At 37.8% G+C, this 11,310-nt stretch overlaps 1 pseudogene; it reads left to right on the top strand.

Annotated features, from left to right (window-relative positions):
* The first annotated feature begins 10,526 nt into the window (after window positions 1-10,526).
* LOC131919191 (glyceraldehyde-3-phosphate dehydrogenase-like) lies at window positions 10,527-10,878 on the top strand (annotated as a pseudogene).
* The last annotated feature ends 432 nt before the right edge of the window (window positions 10,879-11,310 follow it).

Here is an 11,310-nt window from a genome sequence, read left to right as displayed (position 1 = left end):
ATTATAGTGGTTCAGTATGGCCACATAAAGAACTGACAGGCAATAGATGGACTGATAAATGGATATTTTGAATATAAAACATGAATTACTGAATCAAAGGATGTGGGCATCCATTCAGTCCTCCTTGAAGTCTTCATTGTGTTTCAAGCAACATTAATTGAGGAAAGAGAAAGAATAGACAGGAAGAAGGCTGGAGGCAAGTAACTCAGGTAGTCAAGCAATGTAAGACAGAACTTGGGTTCTCACAAATGAATGTTCCTATTGTATTTGTCTCATGGTGTTTAAAAAAATCCCTTTCCTAACAGAAGCCTGCAACCTTAGAAAGTCTCATGCAAAGACAAGAAAAGCTATAATTTTGTTTCACAAATGGATGTTAGAAATACAGAGAGCTGAGTCAGAAAATAAGTTAGTAAATAAAAACATCTAATTATTTAACAAAATACCTTTATTGCTTTCTCCAAAAGTAATTTTTTGGAGGATTTAGAGTACTGTGAAGGAGGTACATTTATGCCATAAAGTGGTGATTTCAAATGAATATTAGCAATTATTGCTTTCTTGGTATTGAGGATAATTGGTGTTTTTTTTTTAAAAAAAATTCCAGTTCATAAAATATTTTTAAACACACATTTTTACACTTGTGTTGATAGAAAGTGCATACATGGTGATTTATATGCTTAAAGATCAATAATCTTATAATACAGAAATTTTTTTCACAAATCCTCCAACTCTCTGCACATCTCTGTCCTGGATTTACTACTTTTCTAATACTATGAAATAAAATATAAAGCATCAAGCGAAGACTGACTATATGTGTGGCCAGCTTTATGTCAACCTGACACAAGCTAGAGTTATCTGAGAGGAGGGAATATCAACTGAGAAAGTGCCTCCATAAGATTGCACTCTAGACAGGAGTTTAGGGCATTTTTTAATTAATAATAGAAGAGGAGGGCCTAGCCCATTGTAGATGGTTCCACCCCTGGGCAGGTGATTCTGGGTGTTATAAAAAAGCAGGCTGAGAAATCCATAAGAAGCAAGCCAGTAAGTAGCAATTCTCCGTGGTCTCTGCATCAGCTCAGACTTCTAGGCTCCTGTGCAGTTCTCCTCTTAGTTTTTCTCAGTAGACAGTGACTTGAGATATATAAGCCAAATAAATCCTTTCCTCACCAAGTTGCTTATGGTCATGGTATTTCATCAAGAAATAGTAGCCTTAACTAAGATGTTATTATAAGCATAGTGTATTTATTTATTTATTTGTCATCTAAGTATGTGTATATGCCTACTTCTTCAATAATACAGATTGGAAAAATGAAGGTCAGAACTTCAACAATTTGCTCAAAGATACATATATAGTAAGAATAGATCCCACCATTAAAAGAAATTGAAATTAACTATTAACACTGTGGAGCTCATCTAATTAACTACTTTACATTTGCTATTTCTATGGAAGCAGGAGCATAAACTTTGCTTTGTCTTTGTAGTGTGTGTGTGTGTGTGTGTGTGTGTGTGTGTGTGTGTGTGTGTGTGTGTAGTATGCAGGGTGTATGCCCATACGTGTGTGAGCATGTACACACTTTTGCTCATGTGGGTATCTGATGTCCTATCACTCTCTGACTTACTGTTTTGAGGCAATATCTCTCATTGATTTTGAATCTAAGCTGTTAGCCTACCAGCCCTCTAGTCTTTCCATCTGCCTCCATCTCTCTCCAAGTATTAGAAATACCAGTGTCTTGCAAACATGCTGATCTTTTAAATATTAGTTCCACCGATTTGAACCCAGACCCTCATCTAAATGGGGTCACCTTCTGAGCCATCCTCCCAACACTTCATCACTGTTTCAAATTAATAGGAAAGTAAGAGGAGAAATGATGTGTGCTATGTGGAATGCAGAATAGGTCTCTATCCAATTACCTTACTGAAGAGACAAAGCTGAAGAATAAGGATAAAATCCAAAGACTCAGTGTTGTTGAATATTATTTTAAGATATGTTGCATTTGTTTATGCTGTGGAATATTTGTTTAATGATGCAAAGGTATGTTGCGTTCTTTTATGTTGCATTTGTTTAACTATGTGAAGCTGTGTTATTTTGCCTATCTAAAATACCAGACTGGTCTAAAGAAGAGCTAGACAGCCAAAAGCAAGGCAGGAGAAAGGATAGGAGGGCTTGGCAGGCAGAAAGAATAAATAAAAGGAGGAAAAGAGGGTTAGAAAAGCAAGAGAGATGAAGGAATGAGAAAAGAAGCGGCCGGCCAACCAGCCATACACCCAGCCATGGAGTAAGAGTGAAAGTAAGATTATAGAAATAAGATAAGGAAAAAACCCAGAGGCAAAAGGTAGAGAGGATAATTCATTTAAGAAAAGCTTTCTAGAAATAAGCCAAGATAAGGCTGGGCATTCATTAGAAATAGTAAGCCTCCATGTATTTATTTGGGAGCTGGGTAGTAGGCCCCCAAAGAGCCTAACTGTAAAAAACAACCAACTACTAGATGTAAAGCAAAGAATAACCAGAGTACAACCCACAGCTCCAGAGAAGCTAGCTAACAAAAAGGATCCTAAGAGGGATGCATGGATCGCCCTGGAAAGGGAAAATAGATGAGATCTTCATGAGTAAACGGGGGTGAGGGCAATGGAGGGTAGGGGATGGGGATGAGAACATAAGGGAATAGGATGATCAAACTGGAACAGGGATGGAGTGGAAGAGCAATGAAAGAGATACCATGGTAGAGGGAGACATCATGGGGAGAGGAAGAAACCCGGGGCTAGGGAAGTTCCCAGGAATCCTCAATGATGACCCCAGTCAGCTTAGACTACTAGCAATAGTGGAGAGGGTGCCTGAACTGGCTTACCCCAGTAATCAGATCAGTGAATACCCTAACTGTCATTATAGAGCCTTCATCCAGTAACTGATGGAAGTAGATGCAGAGATCCACAGCCAAACACCAGGCTGAACTCCAGGAGTCCAATCAAAGAGAGAGAAGAGAGATTCTATGAGCAAGGGGCATCAAGATCATAATGGGGAAACCTACAGAGACAACCAAACCGAACTAATGGGAACTCATGAACTTTAGACCAATAGCTTTGGAGCCTCCATGGGACTGGACTAGGCCCTCTGCATAAGTGAGACAGTTGTGTAGTTTGATCTGCTTAAGGAGCCCCCTGGCAGTAGGATCAGGATCCATTCCTGGTGGATGAGCTGACTTTTTGAAGCTCATTACCTATGGTGGAACACCTCACACAGCCTTGAGGCAGGGGGAGGGTCTTGGACCTGCCTCTACTGAATGTACTAGGCCCTGCTGACTCCCCATGGGAGGCCATACCTTTTTGGAGTAGGGAATGGGGGTAGGTTGGGGAGGAGGGCTTGGAGGGGAGGAGGGAAGAGAGGTGGATCTGTGGTTGGTATGTAAAATGAATTTAAAAAAAATCCTTAATAAAAAAAAAAGAATTATGGGCAACTAAGGAATTTGGGGAGTGGGAGAAATATACTTCCCCAGGGAAGAGCACACCATTTGGCTATCCAGTACCAAACAGTCAACTCTGAAAATAGACATATGAGTTACATTATATAGACAGAGCAGGTTATGTTTCAGAATATACATGTAAATACTTGTATGTATGTAACAACAATAAATGAAAGAGAGGCCATGAACTTGCAAGAGAGAAAGGAGTGGTATATAGGAGGACTTGGAAGGAGAAAAGGGAATGCATAAATGATGCAATTATATCATAAACTCAAGAATAACAAAAAAAAGTAAAATAAAAGATGCACAGTTCAGAGCATTCCAGAATCAGTTATCCCATCTTCGTTTCATTATGAAATTCACATGTAGAATTGTGATTTTTTTTATTTCCTCCATTGAGATAATATATGATCTGCTAACATTCAGTAAAGATTAATTAATATTCTTTGTTTTAAGGTTATGTCCTCAAATTAAAATGGGGACACGCTGTTTGAAACACTGGAACACAGAAAGTAGAGTAGTCGAGGTTTATCAGAACCCCTGTATTCAACAGCAGAATATGTATTTGCCATTTTCCTTTTGCAATAATCACTTCATCTCCACTTTGTCTATGTAGACACAGTCACATTAACTTTTATGGACTGTGAAATCAAGCAAACTGGAACTAATTGATGTATTAGTCAACAGTGCACTCAAATTGAATAAAGTAAGATTAATATGGTTCAGGTAATAAGTGACATACATGTGCCAATTTAGAGAATCTATTTTTCAAGGTGATCACTGTATTCTACAAAATAAGATATGAAGCAACTCTGCTAATTTAAGTATCTATAACTAAAATTCTCTATAATGCATTACTCTGCAGATATGCATGAATATGTGAGAATATATGTTAATCTTGGTACATCATCAGCACTCTAGAAAAAAATAACCTAGTATAATACTGAATTAGCTGTAGAGTAAAGAAGATTTAAGTACACATTTTATTTTGTACTTTTAGTAAAACTGGTTGATAATTATTTGGTTAGCAAGTAATTGTAATAACTATTTTTATAACTTAAATAATTACTTTAAAACAATTATTTACCATATGACAGGATTTCACTGGGACTCAGTCTATAGCACCATAATGAGGAAATTTGGTTAACCTATTGGTAAGTTCAGTATGAAACCCTTTACCTACAAAAGTTATCTTCAGTAAATACTGATTGTGTCTCATTTCTCCAGTCTCTTCTACTCTAGTTGAACTAATCTAGGCTTCATAAGTGGGGCAGATTTTGCCCTAGAGGACATTTAGCAGCCCTATTTGGGTTGCCACGACTACAGAGAGAGGAGCTGCTTCTTCCGCCAACTGGAAGTTGTCAGACATTCTAGAAGTTCTCTAACATATGCAACAAATGCAAATTTAGTCCAAAATGACAACACTACAGAGTTTGAAGAATTCTTCATGATCATATTTTGGTGTAGATCAATAAGTCAGTATATATTTAACCTTGACATATATCAGATTGATTATTGAGTTCACTGTGGGTAGTAGAAGGAAAGTATTATTTTTCTTTGTAGTTATAATCTAATTTCTCCAGCATCTTTCTTGTTTTTGTCTTCCAATTCCAATACTCTTACTCTCATCTTTTTGAACTTCCAACAGCCCATTGGTAACTTCTCCGATTTTCTCTCATTTTTTACTCTGCAAATACACTAGTGCTCTCTGTTATTATGACCTTTGTTATTTATTAATATACCACTACAGAAGGCTCGCACTAATTTTCTCTCATACACCAGTGTGACACCCATGCCTAACTCATAAATGTAACCATGACTATTTTCAAAAATGCTTATTTACTGTCTACTTTGTGAAGAAAGTATAATTTCTGTAAACATTTCCTAAGATATAACTGTAGTGTTTTTTTTTTTTGTTTTTTTTTTTTATCTGACTCAAGTACTTTTTTTTCTGGATAAATTCAGTTGCTTGAAGCTCTCCTCAGTGCTTTCAGGAAAAATTTGATCAATGGAGTCTCCACTGTAGCAGGAATCTTAGAGAGTCTTATTAATAAAATCAAACCTGAGGCCAGTTATTGGGGTGAATACTAGAAGGTCAGAGAGACAGAACAAGACACAGCTAACCTCACCTGGCCAACTTCTCAGCTGATCTTGTTTCCTCAGACTGGAAGTCTCTGAGTCCTCATATCCGAATGGCTCTCAGCTGAACTGTGCTTCTCGAAAGCCTAAAAGCTTAACCAGCCAAATGCTTCTAGTTTCTGGTCCTCACGCCTTATATACCTTTCTGCTTTGTACCACCACTCCCTGGGATTAAAGGCTCGCTTTCCGGGATTAAAGGTGTGAGTCACCATGCTTGGCTGTATCCTTGAACAGATGGATTTCTGTCTCTGGAATGCTAGGATTAAAAACGTGTGCTACCACTGCCTATCCTAAGTATCTAGTGGCTTTTCTGTTCTCTGACCCCAGATAAGTTTATTAGGGTACACAATATTTTGGGGACACAATACCACCACACTCCAGCATCTGGATTCTGGAATAGTTATGTGGTCTAGTATTAGTTTTTAAATGCCTAATGGTTTCCATATCTTAGCTCGAAGAACATTTAGATCTTCTGGTTGAGAGTAAGTTCATACCTGGCAGGGAAGAGGACTTCTTAACTTCTTAACTCCTGTTGAGTAGCAGACCCCGGGGGGCCACACACACTTACCTCACTCTGTTCTGTCATAAATGCACATGTCCAGTAGTGGAAAGATAGCTAATCTTTTCCCAGGGGCACAAGTCACCATCTAGCTACATTATTTTACTTTCCTCTTCTATTCTTTCAATATGAGAAATGGGCTTCCATAGTGTGTGTAGGTCTGATACGTGTATACAATACAGAGAAAGGAGAGAGATACGCAAAAGAAGGTTGGTAGACTATGTTTGTTCTGTCTGGTTATTCTCATGTCTCTCCTGCAGTTGAAATGCTGCTTTTGAAATCTATAACTTAAACAAGTGTAAATACACATTTTGAGTCTGGTTTGACAACCTGGATCTCAGTAAGAGAAAGAACTGTGACTGATCAAAAATACAGGAGAACTAATATATTGTAATGTTTCACAAAGTTCCCTTAGTATATTGAATGCTATGGAATAACTATTAAAATCACTCACCCTTTCTGTTTATGTGCCTAATTATTTTTATGTGTTTCACCTAATGGAATAGTCTACATTCCTGAAATTTTAGTTTGCTTCCTTCCTGGGGACATTTTCTGTTTTTGAAAGCACACTACAGCACACATTCCTTGATGTAGGAAATTATTCACAAATTTATTCTACTAACAAAAACAATGGATAATATGCATTGAAAGTGCAAGAATTATTTAGCTTTTTTTCTTATATTGTAAATTTCTGAAATCAGAGCTTTTTATCTCATTGTTCTGTAGCGGTTAATATACTTCAGGGACACAATTATCAATTGCATTTATGGTTATATATGTAATATATACAAGCATTATACTTCTAATGCAGCCTATTCTGTGAAAAGAGAAAACACTTGAATTAATTTAGCATGCAATTTTAATACAACTTGGGCAATATCATGGTTTCTGTGTAAATATACAGAACAAAAGCTTAGCTCAATGTGGAAGGTGTATGACAACAGCATTTCTCTTTTTGAGTACATACTTTATGGGCATTCCAGATTCTGCATCCTCACTACACCCATATAATGGTGTCATAAATATTTCAACACCAATCTGAATCTGTTCATCCCTTTGTACAAGCAATTTCATTTTCCTTTGCTTCCTGGGACAGACCAATTGTCCATCGTTGAACCTCCAAACTAAAGAAATACCATCTTCCACAATTTGTCACCTTGTGCTAGTAATAAGCAGCCAGAAAAAAAAATGAACATCCTGTTAATGTCATCATTTGCATAACTATTAGTATCCTTGCACACAAGTACACCCAACGATGTAGGAAGAAGGAGTAGCTTCGTATTTTATTCCATTAAGAAACAATTAATATCAAAAGGCTAAATGCTCCAAACTAACCTTTTAATTATAGTTTCTTTCCATGCATTTTTAGATAGGTTTTTTCTTCAATAAAATCAAGAAGAGCTTTCAGCATTGAAACAAAATCCACTAAAGATTACTCTTGAATATGAGAATGAAAAAAAAAAAATACTGTCTTGTTTCTCCAGGGAAACTTCGGTCCTGCACATTCCTGAAATCAAATATTTCTATGAGTGCTCACTGCGGATGTGATTGCCTGTTTTACTGCTAGATTAGGTCAATGCTGCTATTGCAATCTGGCATCGTTCTACCAGCAAAGCAATTTCACACAATTAATTTCCTTCTTTAAAGGCAGCAATAAAGGACAGGCAATTGGAAACCTCAAGAATTGCGCTAACTACTGCACACATCTGCAAATATAAATATCTCCCTTTCACGTGCATTTAAACACACAGGTACATTCACCTTTTAAATGACAATGGTATTCTAAAAGACTCTTTATTACTTTGCTGTAGGTCAGGGGAGAATGAACACACACACACACACACACACACACCCAGGGGAGGGAGAGAGGGATGGAGAGAAAGAGAGAGGTACAGAATCACAATGAAAAATCAGGCAGCACAGATTAACACACAAACTTCAAACTCCTCCCATGGTACTTTGGTACACATTCGACATTTCAGTGTCCTTCTGACTTGTGAAGGTGGCCAAAGAGGTAGTTTCCAGAAAGTAATGTAGCAGGAAGATAGAATCTCATGTCTAATTTAGAAGGCTTGGCAAGCAATGTATGGATCGATTTCATAATCATTTTGTTATTTTTTTTAAGTTAAAAGGCCATGTAAAATATAACATAAGCTCTCTTTTCTTTTATGTGGACGTACTTTGCTTTTTGGACATCCTTTTACTGTCAATACTTACATCTGTTGTTTAAAAAGCTATTCGTGGTGCAATTGCTTTTTAAATGCAAACCCATATGTGTGATCTCTAGAGGAACTGGTAAATTCCACCAAATGGGCATTCCTAAATTACTTGCCATCTGTAGCTAGTGAGGAGAGGACTGAACCTGCTCATCTGTGATTTTGCACCAATGTTTCCATCATTTTGATTGGCTCTAGGGAAATCATCAGCTTCTGGCATCGACTCTTCTAACCCCAACAGGTTATTATGGTCTGCTTGAGTTGTATTGGCTCAAGGAATATTACAATTTTTTGGCACATGTTAGAGCACATTTGGCATTTTGAATATGTTTCTTTACCACATTCTACCATGATGGCTTAAATCTTTTTCAAGCTTTCAAAGTAGTCAAGAGATCAGAAAGGCATTTGTGTTGCCTAGCTGGAGTTGTTTAAACCATTTAAAGAAAAGTAAGTAAACTCCTAAATTGGCCATTCAAACAGTGAAAATATTTTTGTAAAAATTACATTGTACAAGTTGAGGCTAAAGTTTATGATGTAAAAAATATGAGAAAGCTTTTTTCTTAAATTTGTTCTTTGACAATTTGGGCATATATACAATGCATGCTGATTACTCAGTCTCACCTTTTCCCTTCTCCTCACCCTCCTCAGCCCCCAAAACTGCAAATTCAATTTCTATATTCTTGTCTTTTGTTTTGCTTTGTAACTCAATGAGTTTAACCAGGGACCTCTGTGCGACCATGGGTTTGGAACTACACAAAGCATCCCAAATGGTTCTCATGTGGGAACATAACTGCAGGCAATGACTTCCCCTACCCCACTATCCATAAGTAGTCTATATTTCAGTAGGGCCTCATGGGCCCCTCACCAAAATTGTGCCTGACAGTTGACAGGTATAGTATTGTGCATGACCATTGCAGCAATTGCAGCTGCTGTGAATTCACAATTGTAATATCTATTTCATGCCCAGAGAAAGCACATCCAAGGGAAAGGGGGCATTTTAAAAGTACTGTACTACATTTAAATAAAATCTATTTCAATTCTTTGAATTTATATGTGCAATTTATCATATTTAATTTCTTTTCTACTCAGAAGTCTTTGCAAGTTCATATTCCAGCTAATGTTCTAAAGCTTTTATGCACCAAAACCACCAAAGAAGGTATTCAAACTGTCCATTTGATAATTATTTTCATTTTTGTCTATGACACAAATCAAAGTTAAAAACATTGTCATAGAACATTTGATTCCCTTGCTTTTAATAAACTAATATTCAAAACAAAAAGCCTTAGCATAGCAAATATTTAAGTATGTGTCTCCACTTTAGGCTTCTTAAAGTACTTCCTTCTTCCTCTTTAGACTTATGTCCAATTGTGTATTATTATGTATTTTCAACTTTTCTTAATCTGAAAAGATGACTGGTACAAACCTGTGGCAGAAGAGAAGTCCTGTTGTAGACCCAGGTGATGAGAAGTTAAACTTGAAACATAGGAGCTGGAGAAATGGCTTCCTGATTAAGAGAATTTGCTTCTCCTGCACAAAGCCCAGGATTCAAATTCAGTTTCCAGCACCCTTGTCAGGCTGCTCACAACTACCTGTAACTCCAGCTCCAGGGAGTCCAAAACCCTCTTTCGGCCTTCATGGGTGCTATATGCACACACACACACACACACACACACACACACAAAAAAAAAACAACCCTCTACACACACACACACACACACACACACACACACACACACACATATATATATATATATATATATATATATATACATACATAGAAAAAAATAAGTTGGAACACAGTAAGAAATATGAACATTAACTTTATACAAAGCAAACTGATTGGGCCTTACGCTTATAATCAATATGATGAACAGGATTAATCATAGATATAGAGAATATAGAAATATAATTTTTTTCTATCAAAATGAAGTAATAAAAGGTAACCTGAAGGGTCAACCCTATATGCAAGCATGAGATTGAGCACCCATTCACAGCTTGTCATTTCGAAGTCTTTGGGGCTCTCTGGTTTCTAACCAGGGTCATCTTGGAGAACTGGCTTGTGAGAACATTACTAGAAAACATACAATAAAAAAATCAAAATTAAAAATTTGACCATTCAGCCTTGGCGGCACCGGTGGATGCAGGGATGATGGCAAGGTCATCCCAGAGCTGAACGGGAAGCTCACGGGCATGGCCTTCTGTGTTCCTACCCCCAATGTGTCCGTCGTGGATCTGACATGCTGCCTGAAGAAACCTGCCAAGTATGACGACATCAAGAAGGTGGTGAAGCAGGCGTTGGAGGGCCCACTAAAGGGCATCCTGGGCTACACTGAGGACCAGGTTGTCTCCTGCGACTTTAACAGTGACCCCCCACTCTTCCACCTTCAATGCTGGGGCTGGCATTGCTCTCAATGACGACTCTGTGAAGCTCATTTCCTGGTACGACAATGAATTTGGCTACAGCAACAGGGTGGTGGACCTCATGGCCTACATGGCCTTCAAGGAGTAAGAAGCCAGCCTGGACTACCCACCCCAGCAAGGACAGCAAGAGAGACCCTCGTCTGCTGAGCAGTTCCTGTCCCATCTCAGCCCCCGATACTGAGCATCTCCCTCACATTTTCCATCCCAGACCCCCAGAACAACAGGAGGGGCTTAGGGAGCTCTACTCTCTTAAACACCATCAATAAAGTCCACTGTACCCATAAAAAAATGACCATTTATAAAGGCTGAGCAGTGTGATTATCAGAGATGCTTGCTAAGATTAGCTCCACTCTTCCCTCTGTACTCGTATCTTTATGTAGAATGGCTTCACTACATGGCACAACATTGTTGTCATTTCATGTAGTATTTAATCCATGATATAATTTGCTAAGGCTAATTTTAAAATAATTCCTGCTGAAAACTGGCGGCAATATCAGTCTAAACCTCCCAGGATATATGT

Source organism: Peromyscus eremicus, chromosome 9, assembly GCF_949786415.1.
Source record: "Peromyscus eremicus chromosome 9, PerEre_H2_v1, whole genome shotgun sequence".
Taxonomy (NCBI): Eukaryota; Metazoa; Chordata; class Mammalia; order Rodentia; family Cricetidae; genus Peromyscus; species Peromyscus eremicus.
This window is presented reverse-complemented; position numbering and strand designations above follow the sequence as displayed.